This window comes from Arctopsyche grandis, chromosome 4 (assembly GCF_051622035.1).
Source record: "Arctopsyche grandis isolate Sample6627 chromosome 4, ASM5162203v2, whole genome shotgun sequence".
NCBI lineage: Eukaryota > Metazoa > Arthropoda > Insecta > Trichoptera > Hydropsychidae > Arctopsyche > Arctopsyche grandis.
This window is the reverse complement of record NC_135358.1, coordinates 30,146,881-30,168,845: the sequence shown is the minus strand read 5'-3', so window position 1 is coordinate 30,168,845 and position 21,965 is coordinate 30,146,881. Positions and strand designations below refer to the sequence as shown.

Sequence of the window (21,965 nt, the reverse complement as noted above, 5' to 3'; positions counted from 1 at the left end):
TTATATTAAAAAAAATAAAGCACTGTAGCATATGCTAAAAGGAGCCGCCGTTATAATTGGTTTTCGAGGATTATCTCCAGGCTTAAGTGCTGTCGGCTAACAATGGAGTCCCCCTAACGGACTTAGTGGTTGGTAACGGCACCCAGCCACTTCCCGCTGGAGTTCTCAGAACCGACAGCGCGAAACCGTGGGACCGCATATCTGGTACGTGACTATAACAATAGGTAAACAAACGTGTCGAGGAAGATGTACTGAGCGACCTGCCCTTTATAAACAGGTACTTAGGACATACCAAGGCATTGTAGACGAAGTACTTGTGGTGAGTAGATCTCCTTAATCACCCAATAAATGCTGTGAAGCGGCTTTGGCCTTTTATTTGGATCCTCCGCCCACCCCTACGCAACAGTACTATAAATATATACAAAATTGATGGGTTTTCCATTTTTTTTAAATAGTTTTTGGCCAAATTGCTGTTTTAATGTCAATATTTTTAATCATGAATTACATTCTAGTTAATTGTATGTTGCTAACTATCAATAATTTGGTACAAGTAAAAAAAATGTATTTGGTTCCAATACTCCATGCACTTTTAACCTTCCGAGACCCTCAAATCCCCCCGTCGTATGACGCGTTTTAGGTCGACAAATTTCTGTGGAAGGGCCTATCTATGCATTCTATATCGATGCATATGTATATATAAGCCATAAAAAGTCTATAAAAACATTTTTGTTAGAAAACTCATTCGTTAAACTGGCGCGGTTGTGCATAAAGACTGAGGTACTGCAGCTTTTTTGTGAGAAAACCATTAACGGCCAGTGGCCTATTTGGTCAAATCGGAAAGTATTACATTTTGTAAACCAAACATAACAGCTAAACTTTTGTATGCCGGGTCCGGATTACTTTTTCAGCTAGCTCCGGATTCAGAATTCTATTTCATTTCCTATTCTCAATTCCTTTTTCAGTTCTGATTCTCAATTCCTGTTTCAGTTCCGAATCCCGATTCCTGTTTCAGTTCCTATTTCCAATCCCTGTTTCAGTTCCGATTCCGATTAATTATTATTACTCGTATTGTAAAATTATCTTAAATCATATCAATTTCTTTCCGAAACCACCCGTTGAATTTTCAACGGACATAAAATCAGTAGTAAATAAATATTAACAATTCATGAAGTTGTGTTAGAGTTGTTCCTGCACATCAAACCAGTATCAAAATATCACCTATGTATATATATATATATATATATATATATATTTCCTTCCATGTTTCCTTCATCATCAACAAAGCATTTAAATCTCTTGGATTTCTACTCCGCTCAACAAAACCCTTTAATGATCCTTGTACTTAAATTACTTTATTTTTCCTTTGTAAGGTCTCACCTTGTATTTGCCTCAATTATCTGGTCACCTTTTTAAATATCCCATATTAATTTTATTGAAAGAGTCCAACTTAAATTTATTAAATCCTCACGCTACCTTTTTCCTACCTACACCCATACTACTGTTCCCGATATTTTAAATATCCTATCTTTCAACAATCTTTCTGTCAGGCGACGACTCACTGATGCTACATTCTTCTTTAAGCTCCTAAATGGTTTCCTTGATTGTTCTGATGTACTGAGTAAGGTTGGTTTCAGAATCCCAGTTAGGTATTTAAGACCGGTCTCCGTGACGAGCCAGAATGTTAAATTACAGAAAACGCAAATATCGGAAGGCAAAGATCGAAAATCGAAAGATCTTAAGTCGAAAGATAAAAAAAAGGGTGCACGGTAAACGGTACATACTCACTTAATTTGCGCGAGCAGGATACAACAGGAACAAGAGGAACAGGCTTTTCCTCCCGAATTAATGTGCGCGCGCAGAATACGGGAGGAAAAGCCTGTTCCTCTTGTTCCTGTTGTACCCTGCTCGCGCAAATTAAGTGAGTATGTACTGTTTACCATGCACCATTATTTTTGATCTTTCGACTTGAGATCTTTCGATTTTCGATCTTTGCCTTCTTATATTTGTGTTTTCGGCAATTTAACATTCTGGCTCGTCACGTAGACCCATTTTAGACACGTTGCACTATTTTCACTTAATCCTTTCAAAACCAAATCCCTAAAATATTCTTATCTACAGCGTGTTTATCGTATGTTTAACGGGGAGCTGAATGAGGTTGATTTGTTCGATATTTCCTTACATCAATTCAGGACTACCATCAGGAGAATCTTGACCGATTGATCTACATATTTCTTCTTCTATTATATCACCCATTTCCAATATTTTAACACTTTAAGTTTAGTTATGCAATGTTCTATTTAGTCATGTTTCAGTTTTTATGCACCATTTTATGTAATTTGTAAAAATCTGTAGTTGGACTCGGATGTTATTTTGTTATATTTACTCTTTATTTGTATTCATTTCTACATCTTGTTGTCTGTTGATTTTTCAATAAATAAATATGTATGTAGTAAGCTTGGACACATTTGAAAAAGGTTAGCGACACCTGTTTGCGATCTGGCGCCATTGGTGGCAGGTGAGTCGTGTCAGTTTGGTACGAGGCGCGCCACTGGCTGGTAGTGCGTTCGTTGATTATATAGTAAATTTATTAAAAAAAATATATACCAGCAATACCAAAAGTGTTTGTAGCACGGTTTCGAGTAACCGGCACTATTTACCGTAGTTAACCCTTTCGCTGCCGGCGTGTTTTCTCAGTGCTCGGGTGTGTTTGTGTTTTGCTCAGGTGTGTTTGTGTGTGTTGATGACATCCTCGTGACAGGAGACCTTGCCCGCCAGTGCCGCGCAAAGGTGAGTCAGTCGAGAGAAACTCATGTGTTAAAATATTATATATATGTATGCAAAATAATGATGCTTGAAATCGCATGAGAAGAAGTTGTTTAAATTTTTTTCTAGAATTTTAGAATTTTTAAAAAAATACTATATGTCTGCTCTGATAGTGATAGTGTTCGGTCAAAGTTTAGGGAATGTATTTGTTTGATTCGGTGAGTTGATTTAAATATATATGTAGATATACATTTGAAAATCTAAAATAAGTCTGGAATGTTTGTATCTACTTTGGAAATCGATCGTGTGTGTTGTTTGTGAATGAATTGTTTGTGTTTGATGCCCTTTTTGGGTTTCTATGGCCATGTGGTTTTAAAGTATGGTGGTGATATTTACTTTTTTTCTTTTCTTTTTTGGGGTGAATTGAGAACGAGATGGGATGCTGATTCGGAGGCCACGTGGCTCTCCTGTCATTCAATATGTTTGTTTTTATTTGTGTAAATTCCGCCTTCGGCGCATTTTTTTTGTAAATTTCGTGCGATGATTTGTTTAAATAAAGAAAAGCGTGGTTATACATATGTACATATGTATGTTTTGTGTCCTTAATTATTTTTAAGTTTGTGGTATTTGTCATTGTGCCAAAATAACAAATATTGCCTATTGTGCCGAAACAACCGAATATTGTCTATTTTTCTTTTTTTAATTAACTTTCTATATTATCTCATTTCCAAATCTTATTGCCCAACTCCCGGGATAAAATTACGTTTCGTTTTTAGCGTTTTGTTTCTTTTATTATGGTAATATACAAAACTTTTTAAAAGAATTTGCACATATTTAGAGGGCGATAAATAATTTGATTAATTAATTATTAAAAATTAATTATTTCGTGTATTTTTTACTCCTTTTAAATGGCTGCATAAAATTTCTTGCAATTGAATTCATACGTATTCTTTCTGATATTTCAAGTTATATAGTTAAAAAGCTTGAATAAATGTCCTTTTTTTATTTTTATATAGTCTAACCAACTACATGTGCACAGTTTGATCAGGATTGGATTTAATGTTTGGTAGTTATTGACGAATATATGTCCGTCTATGTATGTATATATGCATCTAATTTTACGTATATATTTTATATATTTACATATTTACTTACGTATGTAATATAAGGTCAATTTTACGAAATATAACAAAACAAAATGCATAAAAATATAAAATACTAATACGATGACTCATTAGAAAATATATCTATGTATGTGCATACATATGTACATACATCCATAGGTAATAGAATTTCGGCAGCTCATCTTGAAAATACCAAATGCGTCTAATTTATTACCAAATTTTATGCAATATTGGCATGACCATATGTATTGTACGTATTTATATTATTTTTGTTTTTAGAAATGAATGATGGGGCTGTTTTTTTTTAATTATCAAATAGTAGTGGAGCGTGTAGCTAATTAATTAATTAATTAATAAAACACAGAATATGTACGTATGTGCATATGAATCTCTATTTTTGTTTTCTTAGAAAAATCTCGATATCATTTTTTTTGTACAGATAAATCATAGTGATTCATACACGTATGTATGTACATATAGATATATAGTACAATGTAAATACGATAGATTACACGATTATAAAATGATAAAGTGTCCATTTATGTACCTATGTATATCATTATTGTTATTTTTTTTTGATTTTGCGATAAACAATTGTTCGGGGCATTTTCACAGTGTGTCACGTTGTGAGGCATTTTTTTTTACTACTTGTTCCGTTTTCGTGCAATTTGCGTTGGATTTTTGCTTAGAAATCGATGCGGTTTAAATTCTGATTAATTATGAAGTTACGTGCGATCACTTTGCGACCGAGATTTCAACCCTATCTATCGGTATTCAACGGTTTTCGAATCGTTAATGATGAAAACACGCTTCGACGAACACGGTTACGGTAGGAAGTTACTTTTAACTGCATTGTTATCTAGTGCCGATTCTATTGTGTCGCTTCGTCGACCAAAATCCGACAACCACATCCTTTCGATACGCTGTACGTGCTTGTTAATTCGATTGCGAAATCAAAATGTGTATGTATGTATGTATGCAAATATTCGTTATGATATTTCATCTCGGAAAATGTGTATTTTCTTTTTACGCAATGCGATTTTCCGAGCGTCACTCCGTCTAACCTTTTCCATTGTCGTCTGTGAAAAACACTCTTTGCTAGCTTTCGGGCCGGTTTTTCATTTAAGACTCTTTGTCTTTACCTATATACATATACATATATGCGTAGGTATTTAATGCTGCCTTTGTGGGTTGATTTATGCGATGTTTTTATTCGTTTTATTTTATGTATAGGTTAGAGTTTCCAATCGGAATATTCGTTATTCGAATATATTCGGCATATTTTGAACTATTCGTTATTCGAATATTCGAGCAATGGTTCGAATAATATTCGTGCAATTTTTAATAAAATATTTTATTAATTTAGAATGTTTTTTTAACACAATACAATTTTATTTTTAACTCGAAACGTGTAACGCGACAGTGTATTGTGTGAAAGACGTATTAGTCGTCGACTCGGAGTCATTTTATCGCCTCAGTGCAATGGATTCGTGGAACTTGATATTGGAAATCCTCGCTTTAGAAATTGAACTTATGTATTTTAGAAAAAGAAAACTTACTGCAGTGTTCGTTTATTTGAAACGGAAATGAAAATACAGTCTGAAGCGGGATCGCAATTTTTATCGATAAGTAGAAATATTTCGTTTCATTTATGTTGTCTTGAACTTCAGTTGAGTTTCGGAGTTCGTAGTGACACGTTATCGATCCGGGTATTTTTTCTCAAATTAAATAAATTGATTGAACGCGCGTGCACGTTATAAAGGTACTTTTTTCAAATTCCAAGGGAATTCTAAGAGGTTAAAAAAATATTTGAAGTACTTGGATAACTTTAAAAAACAAACCGAAGCTTTAGATATCCTTCTAAACACTTAATTAACAATTAAGCCAACGTCAACTGATACTGAAAGAGTGTTCTCCACGGTAGAAATAATTTGATCGCATCAAGGTGGGCTTTGACGTAAAAATTTGTAAGCAGGAGTTAAGTCTGAGAGATTTTATGTATTGGCTCCATGGCATTTTAAAGTGAATTAAATCCGCTCACAAAAATGCAGGAAAAGCGGTATCTAAATTGTATAAAGGTCAAGGTTTGACGAGAGAGATGTGTTGTCGTTCTATTTTGTTTCAAATTGTGTTTCCCCTTCACTTGTGTTTATATTTGTTTTATTGTTTTTGAAAAAAAATATCATATCTTGCAACAAAATATATCTATACATACATATATGTTTTAATTAAATATTACATATTGGAGCTAGTTCACTCCATCGTGGAATATTTTCTAAGCGTTCAAATTAAATACTAGTTAATTTTTTTTTGCCTTAACGCGTACCGAACATGCAATTGTGTTGTGGAAAATTTTCAGACGTTTTTGGTGCGATTTTCTTTTGACACACTCTACTTTCCCGGCCCGAATGTGTGTTCTTTTTAGTTTTCCATTCGCATTTTCTGGTCACGTACCAAGAAATCCCGCTTCCATCACGTTTATCGCTTTGGCATTCGTCCCGTTTCATTCGGAAAAGTCCCATTGAGATGTATTTCATAGGACGCAATTTATCTGCGAAAACGGATAGAATTTTCTCATAACATCGATACAATGAGTGTGAGTGTGTTTACATTATGTAACTTTATTATTTCATCTACATATGTACATACTTTCACCTCTTTTTTTTTAAATATATCTCTCCTCGTTTCCTCGTTTGCGCATACATAATTTAATTAGCAAACGACACATTTCACTCTCGTCAATTTGTCATGTGCTGCCAAATGTCTTCGATTGATTTAAATTGAAGTGAGCGTATTCGAGGTGTTTTAGTTTTCTCGCGGAGACGATTCGGCGTGTTGTTTTTCATTTATCTTATTAGATTTTAACTTCATTTTTAACCTTCTCGTGTCGCACTTTGAAATAAAGAAATCTGACGAGCGAAATCAGCATCGCAAAACTGGTTTCGCTTTTGGGTCACGTTTTTTCTCGGATATGCATACATAGTGATCGAAAATATTCAAACGTTTGAATGGCACACGTAATCAGTATGCGCGAGAGCCTCTCTCTATATAATATTATAGACATTGAATCAGCAAGGTTGCACACAGCTTTATGTAGCTTCATTTGTATTGTTGTTATTTATATATATATGTATATATTATTTGTATTTTCAGCACGAATGTTGGTCTTCGGCTTTATCTTGAAAATTGCTCGACGTATCGTCGTTTGTTTAACTTAGAGAGGATTACTGTTTTATTTTTGTACTGAATTATATTGTATTGTTGACGTCGGTGGTGTTTGAAAGTCACTAAATGTGCGAACCGTGTCCTGTGTTAACAAATTTATTTTTGTTCGCATACTTAAAATGTCAGACTTGTCGTAAAACAGGGAAGCCGTTGATGTACTTATTTTCTACCCCAAATAAAGAGGGAATAACTCATATTCACTCCACGATGTTGTGTAATATGGACAATGCGCAATGAACATATCGATCGTTGCTGTTATCGCGATAATCTGCTCAATTCATACTATTTGGTTTCATTTAAAGTCTAGGCATTGGGTAATTTCCGTATCAGATATGTATGTGCATCCTGTGAAGTTATCCAGTCTCACGGATTGTATGTATGTATATATTTATGAATTTTGAATTTCGGACAAAGGCTTTCCGGAAACCCACTGAATTAGGTGTACATCAAATAAAGTTTCTTGGGAAATAACAAAGGTGTTCGCGTCTTTGTGTTTTATATGTATATGGAAAACGTCTGTTTTTTTTAGATAAGCAATCATAAAACGTGTCTTTTCAAATGTAAGTGAAGCTAATTGTTTGAAAGTGGGTACGATGGAAAATGTGTGTAGTGTGTATTGGGTTTTTTACTTTATTTTAATTCTGTTGGACTATTATCGCATTGTTTTATGAAAACATTAATGATACGGCATGTGGGTCATTCATAGTACATATTACATGTGCATATTATCAGTGAAAATTATCGACTGAATATTTCAGGTGGTCTGTTCATCGAAAGCGGGTTAATTGTATGATTGCATACATACGTACATTCCGTAGTGCTGCATGTGTGTTCGTGTTTGCAATTTATTCACGTGTTTGTTTCTCTGCAAGTTTATATGTACATACGTATGTATGTATACTTTCAGTGTGATGTATCACTTCCGTGATGTGTCAAATTTTGGTTTACTTCCTTTTTAAGGTGGGTGTGGGTGTTGTAAGGTATCGTCGAAAAATTCTTTCTTACATAGTTGATCAATGAATGAACGATATATTATGATTTTCAGCATTTGCTACTATTCTAAAAATATATGTTATATTGTGCAAGGAAAGATGGTACGAGACAGTTTGACGGATTTCGTGATTGGATTCTGGGGGTTGTTTGAAAAGTGACGAGAGTTTCATTAGTGTTTGTTTCAAAATCTTCATTTGAACGAGTGCTCGAAATAGCTCGTTCTGGACTAATTTCGTTCGTGTGATTCCACACATTTTTTTTAATGCGTCAACCAAAAGCACTTTTGGTTTACCTTGTTGCCTTCTTAGTAGGTGTGTGCACTCTCTTGGCTTTCACTTGATTTTTTTTTCATCCAAATGTTTCACATTCTGTCTTATTTCCCTATTCCAAGCATGCTGCGTTTCGTACTTATCGGAAAGGATTGAATCTTACGAACTATGTATTTTGGCATTCAAACTTCACAACCACACTTCAATACTTAATATAAAAGAGTACTAGAAAGTACTTTTTATAGAGAGTGAGTAATTCTAGAAAGATTTCTGGGCACTTTGAATCCTTTAAAAAGGAACTTCAACAGTATTTCTTTGAGAAGAAGCTGGTGTTTTAATTGCTTATCATTACTTACTTTGTTTGGCGAGAAACAAGTTGAATGTTCAGAATGAAATGAATATTGGGTTGCAAATTTTGAAACTGGTAACTTATATGCAAGTACAATTATCATATGCTATGATTATATTCTGGTTAATCTATTTTTAATGTGTTTTCTTCACTCTTTTATGCAAATATGGCCGTGTCGCAAGTTACTTGGCTATTGCATGTTTTATTTATTTATTTATTTTTAATTTATACTAGGAAGAAACAGGCCAGAAAAAATGTACATTTGATACAAGTATTATTAGTATTATACGACGTAAATACATACATATCAATTAACATCCACAGAGACATATCTGGTCAAATTTGTAAATTTGCAGCATTTTCAAACAATTCAGTATATGTATATAATACATATCAATTAACATCCACAGAGACATTTATGGTCAACTTTGTAAATTTGCAGCATCATATACAATTCAGCGAAATGCTGAGAGTGCTGAAAACGGGTAAGGTTGCCAATTTGTTGGAAATCCGTTTCGAAGAAAAATTAGATAAATTGTCAAACTCTGGCAGGAAACGATCGACCTGGAGTCACAAATTCAAGGTCTCGCCAGTAGAGACCAATGGGATTTGAACCCGTGATCACTTTGTTCAAAGCACTATATGCTAACCACTAGTCTCTATTCTGCTAGTTGGGCATATGTACATGTAAAAGAAGGTTGAGACTTTAAAATGGTTGGGCATATGTGATTCATACTAACGTGTGACCAATTTTATCATATATTTCAAAACTAATCGTTGAGATGAAGTAGGACTTGCGGAAATGACACTCAATGCTTAAATATGGTTTCTTTTGGGTATCCAAACTATCCAACTACCCTTGCACTGATGATTTAAAAGTTACATGTACTCAGGCATTATTAGCGTGTCTTCTTTGTTTTGCATTCGCTTTATAATTTCGAAACGTACTATTGGTTTGCGTCTAAATACAATGTATGTACGTACGTATGTACTATGTGTTAATTGGTCGAGTTCTATATCGGATTGTTTGCCCACGATTGCTTTTCGACAAAGTGTCCTTGTATCATATTACCACGCATCTTTGTGGGTGTACGCCGTACCGCCCACAACGATTAGGGCTTTCAAAGTCTCGTACCTTGATGGAAATCGATGACTCCTATATAAATAAATACATGTGTATGTCCTTTTAAGGCGAATATGGTCTGACTCATGCCGAGAAGCGCCGACTCAATTTCGCAATTGGCGTACTCAAAAGTTACGCCAGCATTTTGCTCCGCTGCATAGATAGCCTCTCAGTTTCGACACACGCCACCGTGTCGTGCTTGAATTTTGCACTATTATAAACTATATGTACTCACTATGTTGGTTTTCCGCTGAGACTCGTCGAGGTTGTGCGGTCAAAAGCCCCTCTCGTCGACTGCAAAGTTGCATCGCATGCGGGAAGAATGCGCTCGAAGCCTCATTATGGACATCCTGAAATAGCGTCCCGAACTCGAAAACCGGCTTTTCATATTTTTGCGACAGTCATCAGACAGAACCGTTCCCCTCCCTGACTCCCAGTCAGGGTGGGGATGAAATATTTGGACGATCGATACCTTGGAAATGGACACTAGTAAATATCCACCGGCTGAATACAAAAGCAATGTGTGCAAAATCGATTTTTAAAAGATGACGTCACTCAGGTGAGATCTAGCGAACATCGAGCAAGCTTTTTAGTTGTTTTTTTTTTATTTATTTTGGAATTTTCGGATGGGTTGAATGGGGCATGATTGGATTAGGGCGAAATCACACAGCGTGGGATGTGGGACGTGGGTTTTTTTTAGATAGTTTTAAACATATAGAAACAATATGGCGTTCATGGTATCATACCTGGTACCGTCTTTTAAAACCGAAAAATTTGAGCTGTTTCGTTGAAATTCTATAGTAGTGTTAATCTATGCTTGACAGTGATGTATACCAAAACGACCCTTTGGACCATTTTCGGTAAAATTTTATCCTTGCTTGACAGTGATCGATAACGGTGTATCGACAAGTTCTTCAAATATGGGATACACCGTTATCGATCACTGTCAAGCAAGGATAAACACCACTATAGGATTTCAACGAAATAGCTCAAATGTTTCGTTTTGAAAAGACGGTACCAGGTATGGTGCCATGAACGCCATATTTTTTCAAAATGTTTAAAATTATCTAAAAAAAGCCACGTTCCACATCCCACGCTGTGTGATTTCGCCCTTAGGGTTGTCGGATTTTTTGATATTCAAACATTTAAGTTTTATGCAACTTTCTAGCTGTGGTAACTCGTTAACGCTTTGAATGCTGCTTGAATTTGAATGCTTTAACTGCTTTGAACGCCGATCGGCGTTTTGCCAAAAAGTCCACGGAACTGAAAAACGCCGATAGGCGTTGTGATTTGAGCATGTAGAAAGTAAACAAAAATACCACCCGCTAAAGCCTTTCCAGATAGCATTGAAAAAAATGCAATTGAACATGGGTCGTGTAATCCGTGTCAATGTTTATAAATACTAGTTTATAGTGGAATTTTTGAATTTATAACCATAGCCCTAACTTCTGAGTATTTTAGATTGTGAACATTACATTTTAATAAAAATAAAGAAAATGGAACTAGTTTTGGAAAAACGCATTCATTAATAGATTTCTTTTGTTTATTTTATATTGTTGCAAGATATATTAGAGATTCTAAACAAATCTTTACAAAACGTCAGTACTTGAAGTGGTTGCGTTTATATTTAGCACCGTTTAAGATTACTGGGTGCGATCCCGTGCTAATCATTAATACTGCTGGTTAAACTTGTATATTTGTGACTCCAAGTCGATCGTTTCTTATCAGAGTTTGCCAATTTATTTTGGCATTTCATTGTTGAAACGGTTCCTCAAATTGGCAAAAATCATCCTTTCCGCTGTCACCAATATCTGAATTTGATTTATGTACAATATGTAAAAATGTATGTGCAAGTCTAAATCTATAGATGTCTCAATGGATTAATAGATTAATTAATTGTTAAATTCGTGTCCTTCAACTTCTCGAATTACAGTGATTTATTTAATAAAAATGCTGCTATGTTTGTAATTAATTGTCTAGGAAGGCGCATTGGGGTCTACAGTCTGTCAAGCCTTCTTGGTATATAATCTATGTAAAATAAATAAATAAATAATAAAGAATATTCGGATAGCAAGCAGTTTATCTGAAACCGAGACTCTTGGCTGTTTTGAAATCAGGACAATGTTGGAATACCGGGATATCTGGCAACTCTCAACTAAATGGATGCACACTGTACAAAATTCCATCATTTCCCAAAGTATAATCTCTGAAAATTTTGGTTCGGATGTTATCCATCAAATACTGGATAGTCTAGGGCTAATGAACATATATGTACGTGTATTTTAATTCAAATCAGGAAATTTGCGGGAGCATTCTTGGAATTGTGCCACATCCAAATCTTTTAGGAATTTCAGAATTGTGACACTCTTCAGATAGTGACTTTGCGATAAGTTGCTATCATATGTACCTGGCTTGACTTATTAATTGTTTTTTGCTTCGCCTTGTACCTGCTTTTCTTGGGAAATTTCCAAAGAACTTTGTGACAATCGATTCGCCAGGTAAGAGCGATCGATTCGGTCGTCGAATAACGGCTCTAGCTCGAGTGTCTGACGTCATTAGACTTTGGGTCGACATTCCTGCCAGGTGAGGTGGTCGAATTGACCTCAAGACGTGTGTGTGTTGGTGCAGAAGGCTTCATGGGAAAAACGAGATCACAAAAGAGCAGTCGAAGCGGTCTAATGTACGTTTGTATGGGTTTATGTACGTGTGGGAATCGGTCGCGTGCGAATTGACGATTCCTCGCAAAGTTTAAGTTTATGGCTTTTTAAGCTGGGTGTAAATTAAATTTATTTAAGTGCGGTTTGCGTGCCAAGGGGTTAATACTATTATCATATTTTGTTGTTGTTGATAGATTTGTATTGGTTGTCGTTGGTGATGAGGCGCTTTGATTCCCACATTATCGTTGTGTGAAATGTTTGAATGGCTCAGCTTCACGATTCAATACGATGTGAAAATGCATCATTAGCCATTTATTGTATGTATATGTATTCGACGAAACATTTAGAAAATCGTCATGTGTATGTGTGTGTGTGTGTTTGAAGAAGAGACGCGTTCAATTCAGTCGTTGTCATTCAAATCTGGTCTGTATTGTTCAATTGTACATAATTTTAATAATCTCGTTGCGATTTGTATTGAAATGAGTTTTTTTTTAATAAAATTTTATATATTACGTGTTGATTTCTTATGAAACGGTGGGTTTTAGTAATTTATGTAGTTCAGAAACGGTGATTTCTTAGTGCGATAGTGAAGAGTGTCTCGTTGAGTGAAAGTCTACTTCAGTGGAAATTTCCAAATTTAATTTCTATTCCGTTGAAATATTCTATATTGATTCGTATGCATAGATCCGTTAATGAACCGTTAAAATTGTGATCTTTCCTTCATTTAAATACTATAATTTATTTCATTTCTGATTAATCAGACATGCATACATATGTGCGTGTGTGAATCTAATAATGTATTTATTTTTACCGGTTGAATTATTCATTGAATTCACTAAGAGATAACTATATATTATATACAATTTATTATATATAAATATAATAGCTATGGGATTAATAATATTGCAGTACTTTATTTGCAGCATTGTTTTTGAATTACGGAATTTGAATACTACGTACTTGTAAAATAAACATATATATGATATACATGATATTAGATTGCTGAACGTTTAAGAATATAATTTTTAAAATGTGTATATATGTATGTATGTACTTAAACGTTTTTTGTTAATGACAGTGCTGAATTCATTTAATAATACATGAATATATATAAAATATTGTAATTCGTTTGCATGCAAAGCATTCATACATATGTGTATTATATATAATTTCAAGATGAAAATATAAAACGTTTCATTTAAATGTTTATTTTAAAATTGCATGCATCATACTTTTATCGTTTGCAAAACTTGTTTTCTATATTGTCTCAATATAATAGTGACATATGTTACAATACATACACCATATGGTCAGTTGGTTTGCCTTAACAGCAAGATCGACAGGTGACAAATTGAATGGCACATTCAGAGTGTAATTAGGCTATGTAAAAAGCTATTCTATTCATATTAGAGTGTATTCTTTCTTTGCCTAATTTCATTTAAATTCTAGATCTCGATTCTAGCTGTCGAGCAATGTCGACGACTTTTTTTATAAAACTTTGCATAGTAAATCAGAATGTGGCGGTTTACTTACATATGTACGCATGTAAAGCTTTGTTTAAAATCGTAACTAGAGTTTTTGATAGATCCTATGAGGTACAAATCTCTCAACTTCGCTCCTGCAAATCTTTGTCAAATTTTCAAATTTCATATTGATAAAAGATTACCTAAACACAATCTGCTTTAGATCGTCGACTTTAGATAGTCTTTATTTAATATTACGTATTAGATGTCTTATGAGCATTTATAAGAATTGTAAATAGGTTTTTGAGCTCTTTTTCATATTATGCTGTACATTAACATTAGAATAATATAATACTATGATTACTAACAAAATTAAATTAAAATCGTAAAATAGAAAATGATCAGTTGATTAGTAGCTATTAAAACAGATATAAGATGTATTGTGAACAGAATTTATAGTAATAATAAAAAGCATTTAAAAATCAAAATTAGTAAATAATGGGCACGTTTTCTTATGCTGTTGAAACAAAAACTGAATATCTGCGCCTCAAATTGTATACCTTTATGGTTTATTGATTTGCATGAACACATTTCGCAAGCATATGTACATCTATGTACCTATGTATGTGTAAATTAAATATAAAATTGTAAAATACAAAATGATCAGTAGATCAGTAGCTATTAGAATACATATAAGATGTATTGTGAACATAATCCAGTAATTATAAAAAGCATTTAAAATCAAAATATTGATAAAGAAACTAAACTTCGTTAAAGTCATTAATCCACAAGAATAGTCGAAATATGATTTTCATAAGTAGAATTTTATTTAATTCTCATATAAAGATAATTTAATATATTATCCCTATTAATTCAATTCAGATTCGTGTAAATACGAGTAAACACTAGTACGAGATTTTTGCTCGCAATTTTACCGATTTAAAGTTCAGCACACTTCCAATTAACCCTTTTAAAGGAAAACAACAAATAGTGTGGTCAGAACACTATCTTAATAAACATGTTTCAATAGAAAATACTCAATATAAAATAGTAATAACAGTGGGAAAAAATCCCAAGTGAAAATACGTACTTTTGACTTTTAATTTGAACTGGATGACTACTTAGAGATATTTGAAAGCTGAAAAGTACTACAAATGGAAGATAAAATACCCGACTATAGATTCCAATATTCATTTTGAACAGGAAATTGAGAGATTTTGAGACATCGACCGAACAACACCAAGATATAGAAAAATCGCGCGATTTATAAAACACGTATATCTCCGAATCTCGAGCCAATCAACATTTTTTATTACCAGATTCGTGTTCACTGGGGATAATTCTATAAGAAAAGTCATACCTCGTCTTTGAACCAAAAAAAAAGTCGTCATTTGTCGAACAGTGTTTTTAAATACAAGTATTTTGACTATATATGCAGTTATTTAATTATATTTTGAGTCATTGAAAGACAGCGACAGACGCAATTAGGATCACCTGACTGGTTGTATTGTGTTGTTAACAAAAGCCTTATATGTCGATGACTTCATATTTGTTAGTTTGCTGATTAAATAGCTACAGACAGATTTTGATTTTGATTTTTAAATGCTTTTTATCATTACGACATTATGTTCATAATACATCTTATATATATGTTAATAGCTACTGATCTACTGATCATTTTCTATTTTACAATTTTAATGTAATTGTGTTAATAATCATAGTATTATATTATTCTAATGTTAATGTACAGCATAATAGGAAAAATAGCTCAAAAACCCATTTACAATTCTTATAAATGCTCATAATACATCTAAAACATAATATTAATTAAATACTGTCTAAAGTCGATGACCTAAAGCAGATTATGTTTAGGTAATCTGTGTTAATACCTGAAGGATATAGACATTTTGTTGTAATCACCGAGACTCTTTACAAATGTGTTAGTATGGTTATTAGTGATTCTGTCATAGAATCTACTGGTTAGTTTGTTAGTTTTTTCAAGCTAGTATATATGAGTGTATTATAGACTATTTTTAGGGATTTATTTTGTATTATTTGGAGCTTGGAAAGGTAATTCGAGGCGTTATTATATATGAAAAGTCATAAAATTTATTAAACATAATATTAGTTAAAGACTGTCTAAAGTCGATGACCTAAAGCAGATTGTGTTTAGGTAATCTGTGTGCTACACACAGATAAATTGGTAGACTTGTATGTATAAAGATTTGTCTGCAGACAAAAATGTCTACTTCACAGTCACCCTTAGCTGACCACTAGGAGCTATATTGTATTTTTGTTCATACTGCCAAGTTAACTCAAAATGAGGCATACCACTTGTTACCTGGCCTAATGAATGATTCCAAAGGCACCTGACCCTCGTGGAAAGAAGGGTTTTCGTCACGCTCCGTCGACCCAACATGCATTATGTAGGACTACGAGCCTCCCCTTTTGTATTTTTCGAGCTTACCTGTTGACCAGGTAGGTGGGTGGGTATGCGTAGTGTCGGTTAATGTGAATTTACAAAGCATGGGAATATTTCACTCACCTTGCGGCTCGTCCGTGCGGTTTAATTAGTGCTATCGCGAGTGTTCCCACGTGAATTTGAATGCTTGTCGTTTTGAATAATTAATCGGAATGCTTGGCGATAGTGTTTTGGTTGGGTTGTTAACGTTTTGGTTGCTCGTACTGGCCGTCGATACTTTTACAGTTGGTTTCGCGTGTTTTTTTTAATAAGACGCGGAAGCTTATGAAGAAATTCATGCAGAAAAAGAAAGGTGCTTTATCTGTTATAACTAACGGAACGATCTCTTGAGATTTTATTGCGTGATTGTTTGTGCTTTCTCGTTTCGTTTTGTGGTGCATTTCGATGGAGGATCTATTGATTGGACTTGGGTATTATTACGTCACAACTTTCCTTACATGAATCTTTGAACTCGTTGAGTTTCTCTCTGAAATCTTCTTTCATATTGTTTTATTTTATTTTATAATTAAACGGCAGAATAGACTAGTGGTTAGCATATAATGTTTTGAACACCGGTTCAAATCCCACTGGTTTCAGCTGGCCAGACCTTGAATTTGTGACTCCAGGTCGATCGTTTCCTATCAGAGTTTGCCAATTTATCTGATTTTCATTGAAACGGTTCCAACAAATTGGCAATCTAGCAATTTTTGAGTTTTCAACAGTCTCGAATTTCGTTGAATTGTATAAAATGCTGTAACTTTACAAATTGGACCATAGATGTCTCTAAAGATGTTAATTGATATGTATTTACTTTGTATAATAATACTTGTATTAAATGTATAATGTTTCTGGCCAGGTGCATTGGGGCTACCTGCTAGGCCTTCCTGGTATAAATAAAAAATAATATTATAATGATTTTGCATTGCTTTTAAGTTGAATATTTTATTTTAAAATATTTCAATATCCTTTTAATATAATATATTACAGCAAATTTTACATTGTTTCATAGAATCATATGTATTTTTGATCATTTTAAATTTGTCTTAAAAATGGAGAGGATGAAATGTTTGATCTAATCCTATTCGTTTGATCTTACTTATTTTATTTTATATTGTTTTAATTTACAAAAGAATGTGTGAGAATTGCCAAACCACTGTTTTTATGACTAGTCAATAAAGACGCACTCTCAAATATCTCTCAATTTAAATTTTTCCAATGGAAAGTTCAATAACTTTTAGAAAAGGGCTTTCGAAGCATTGGAAATCGATGTAACTTATGATAAAAATCATGAGTTTTCAAATAAAATTACAAATATGGATATGATACATCAAATACTATAGAATAGTCACGTATATTTGGACAAGTCCGTCTTTCTATATTTGGAAAACAAGAAGTCTTTGTCTTTTATTGATTTAAACAATTACGAAGTCGTCAGAGAGTCACTTGTCCTTTTCCTTGTTTTATTTGCACGTTACCTGTCAAACGTTTTCTTTAGTATGTACAACAGCATTCTACGTAATTTGCAAATCGTTCACGCTTTTAAAACTTATGATAATTCGTATTCACCGAGTGTTTCAGTTACGTCAGGAGTAATTGTCATTTTTTTACGATATAATTTTCGAAAATATTTATATACATACATATGTATATCGTTGGTGTGTACGAATGGAGTGAATAAAAGGTCAACGAATGAATAAGGACCGCACTAATAATATGATAACGACTGGATATAATGGCATATATGGTCACAGGTGTACTATAGAATTTTTTTCCCATCATCCGAATCCTTTCCCATATTCATGAAGTGTCGTACCTGTATGGCGTGTGGTCTATAAAGGAATTCCGTCCCTTTTTGAAGGTATATCCCTTGTATATATGTATGTATGTATCTGTTCATATATAAAGTTCGATTGTTGTATCTCATTTGCACGCACCATAAAAGTGATCAAACAACTTGTTCCTTATGGGAACACAATGCCCATTATGGACACCCATCTTTAGGCGAAACGGGGTCGACAACCGTGGCCACTCTTGTATGTATGTACATATGTGTATATTTTTTATGTAATAATAAAATCGATGTGCATGTTTGTTGTAATCGGGTTTTAATTGTGCACGTGTCGCGTGGAAAATGCTATTACGCGTTCTGTGTGTGCGAATGAATATAAAAGTGTAGTTTTTTTATCGATATTATTTTTAATAGGTGTTTAAATGTGGCATTTCAAAATTTTGTAATGATTGTGTATCGTAGATATAAAAGGTTTACGATTGATGTGCGTTTTGTGTTCTCGTTTCGGAATGCGCTCCAAGCTAACCGCGTCCGGTGTAAGGATTCTCTTCGGCCAGTTGAACTTGACCAGTTTTCCAGGTATTTTGTCATGCCAAATCATCTGATAATAATTGGGAATGTTATCTAGTGCTCTTTAGATTTTTTTTTAATGTTATCTTCTTATTTTTCAATATAGAAAAGCCTTTGAAATAGCTTGAAACTTCTAGGTTCGTATATATTCGTACATGCATAGATAGTAAACATGCATTTACTTTTATGATGTATATATGTTAAAAATATTTTGTATAATTCTTAATATATATTATACATAGAGTGGTGTATAAAATGTCTTATTTAATTTGATCGGTCGTTTTATACTGAGTGGAAAATTATATTACGTAAATATAATACAATATATAAAATTTTCCGCTCGTACTCTCTGCCATTTTGATCGTTTTCGATTAATTTTTGCTGATTTTAATTAATATTTGTCTTTGAGAGCTTGTGGGGCTGTTTGATTGTCAAATTATACTTTTTTTTGTAAAGAAAATATCCCAAGGGAAAAATCTGAAGCCGTTAAATCCGGTGATCTTGGAAGCAATCTCAAACCTCTTTTTTTTCATTATTCTCGTCTTGGCCTTCCTCTTGTATCCTTTTCTTTCTCTTTGTACTTATAGGCCTTCTTTTATAATTCCACCTTTATTATATTTAAAAAATAATAGAAATAATGTAATCTGTAGACATTTCGTACCAGATGGTGGCTCAGGCTTTGGCTGAAGGCTTTGAAGATTAGCAGCGGTACTCTTAAATAATGTATTTCCTTTCGTTACGAACCGATTTAGACGAAAATATGCTTCATTTATCAGTTTCACCTATTTTCAAGGTGAATTTTGACGATTTCTATGGATTTTTACGGAGGATTTGAACATGATATTTGTGATAAATGAGCTCGGAATTGTGACCTTATACATACGTATACTAAATTGTATTTACGAAATTTTATATTTTGTACACTTGTCTGTTGACTGTGTAAATTATATACGAATTTCCACCCCTGCATAATCGTCATTGTTATAAATTTCCATATGGAAGGCATTTAGCATTGTTTTACATATCTTTCCTCTTTTGTGTAAATACATATACACGAGTCAACCAAAAATTTACGACGCTTTCAAAAGTCGTTATCGCACATTAAAAACCCTTCCATCCCTAACATCGGGGATGGAGTTATAATTTGGAACAAAAATAGGCAACGGGTACAAAATTAACACTGTTTATTTGCGCCATATAAACATGCCGTTAATTTTTACTGGTGCGTTATTCAATAACTGTTAGACCAATCTCTCGTCTATTTATTACATGTTTATTCTTCATGCGTGCACATTGTGTACAATTCACTTACTAAAGTATACAGTATAAAGTGAAGTTGCTTTACATAATATATCGTAATAAAACGGGAATATGCCCATACAAAATTAGACTCGCTTTTTGTTCGTCACGTTTCGAAAAGGAAGTGGGACGTGTTATTTTCGGAATTTCGGTATGAAAAAAGCGTCCCATCGAAAAACTCTTCATATTCTGTAATATTACGTCCTGTGCGGTTAAGTGCGGCAGATGGTAAACTTAAAACCATTGTTGATATCCATTTTTTTACGAAATTAAAACCGGAAGGTGGTGGCTCAGCATCCCCCGAACACTTCCTGCAGTTTGTCTTTCGCTCAAATATGAACAGCTGCCTTCTATATATATACAATTTAAAGTGTACATCTGTTCTCTTTTTACACAGATAAATATATGGAATTGATTGAACATTTCGTCCGATATATGTACATATTTATAATCAAATGTAAATTGAGACTGCTAAATGCAGCTGGTAACGTATCGTATGTTGTTTTGTTTTTCCTGTGATAAATCGTCCACATGTGAATTAACGATATTAACGCCCACCGAAATAGGATATTCATTTAGATGAATTTCAATTGACCTCTTTACGCCTGACCTTAGATTTTCTATCTTCGAATTTTTGGGCTATATTTGGGTACTTTCGTCGTATCTACTTGATTTACCGTCGCACGAACGTGACAGACCTAGTTGAAGCGCACAGTAATTTAACTCAATCGGAAGATAAGGGCCACCGAATTAAACGACTGGATCATCTGAACCCCTTTTAACCCAAGTGAAAGAGAGAGAGAGAGAGAGAGAGTGTGCCTGTTAAACTATTTTGTACAGTTTAACTCAAATAACAACCATTTTCCGGGCAGAAGTTACGACGTCATTCAATTAGAACGCGTCATACTGATTGTTGAGGAAATATCTCAAAGTGTTTTTTTTCTTTGGTGTTCAATGTGAAGTCAGTGTGTTAATGGTATATTTGAAAGGAAATAATGAGTCATTGCTTTGCATGGGCTCCAAACATTTTACGGTAGGAAAATTATCCGCTACGTTTGTTTGCATAAAAGAGGCCTTTTTAACGGTGTGAAGAAAACGCATTAAAAATAGATTTTCAGGTTATATTTATTGCCCAATGTTTAACGCAATGATTATATGTGTCTGGTAAAATTTCAAAATTTGCGGATCGGTTTTGGTAAAGTCTACATTAACCTGATTTAAACCGAATTAGTATGTACGTGTTGAAGAATCGCTTTGAATGGCTAAGAATTAATTTTGTATGTACTTTATCGGGAAATCTGATTAAATTTTGAACTGTGCTCAAAAGTACTGTTTGTCATTTGAACATGCGTTTTGATTTTGATTTTTAAATGCTTTTTAGTATTACTAAATTATGTTCACAATACATCTTATAACTATTTTAATAGCCACTGATCTACTGATCCTTTTCTACTTTACAATTTTAAATTAATTTTGTTAGTAATCATAGTATTATATTATTCTAATGTTAATGTACAGCATAATAGGAAAAAGAGCTCAAAAACTTATTTACAATTCTTAGAAATGCTCATAATACATCTAATACGTAATATTAAATAAAGACTCTCTGAAGTCGACGATCTAAAGCAGATTGTGTTTAGGTAATCTTTTATCAATATGAAATTTGAATCACATTTGACAAAAGATTTTCAGGAGCAAAGTTGAGATTTGTACCTCATAGGATCTATCAAAAACTCTAGTTACGATTTTAAACAAAGAAATTAGGAAAAAGAGCTCAAAAACCTATTTACAATTCTTAGAAATGCTCATAATACATGTAATATATAATATTAATTAAAGAATCTAAAGTCGACGATCTAAAGCAGATTGTGTTTAGGTTG

At 33.5% G+C, this 21,965-nt stretch overlaps 1 protein-coding gene across 2 annotated transcripts in view; it reads left to right on the top strand.

Moving 5' to 3' along the window:
• Nucleotides 1-2,527: 2,527 nt before the first annotated feature.
• LOC143911033 (rab11 family-interacting protein 3-like) overlaps nt 2,528-21,965 on the top strand; it is a 73,146-nt gene continuing 53,708 nt past the window's right edge. For both annotated transcript variants that reach the window (XM_077429744.1, XM_077429745.1), the window contains exon 1: nt 2,528-2,787. The gene's annotated coding sequence lies outside the window, so the exon portion shown is untranslated. The remainder of the gene's footprint in view (nt 2,788-21,965) is intronic.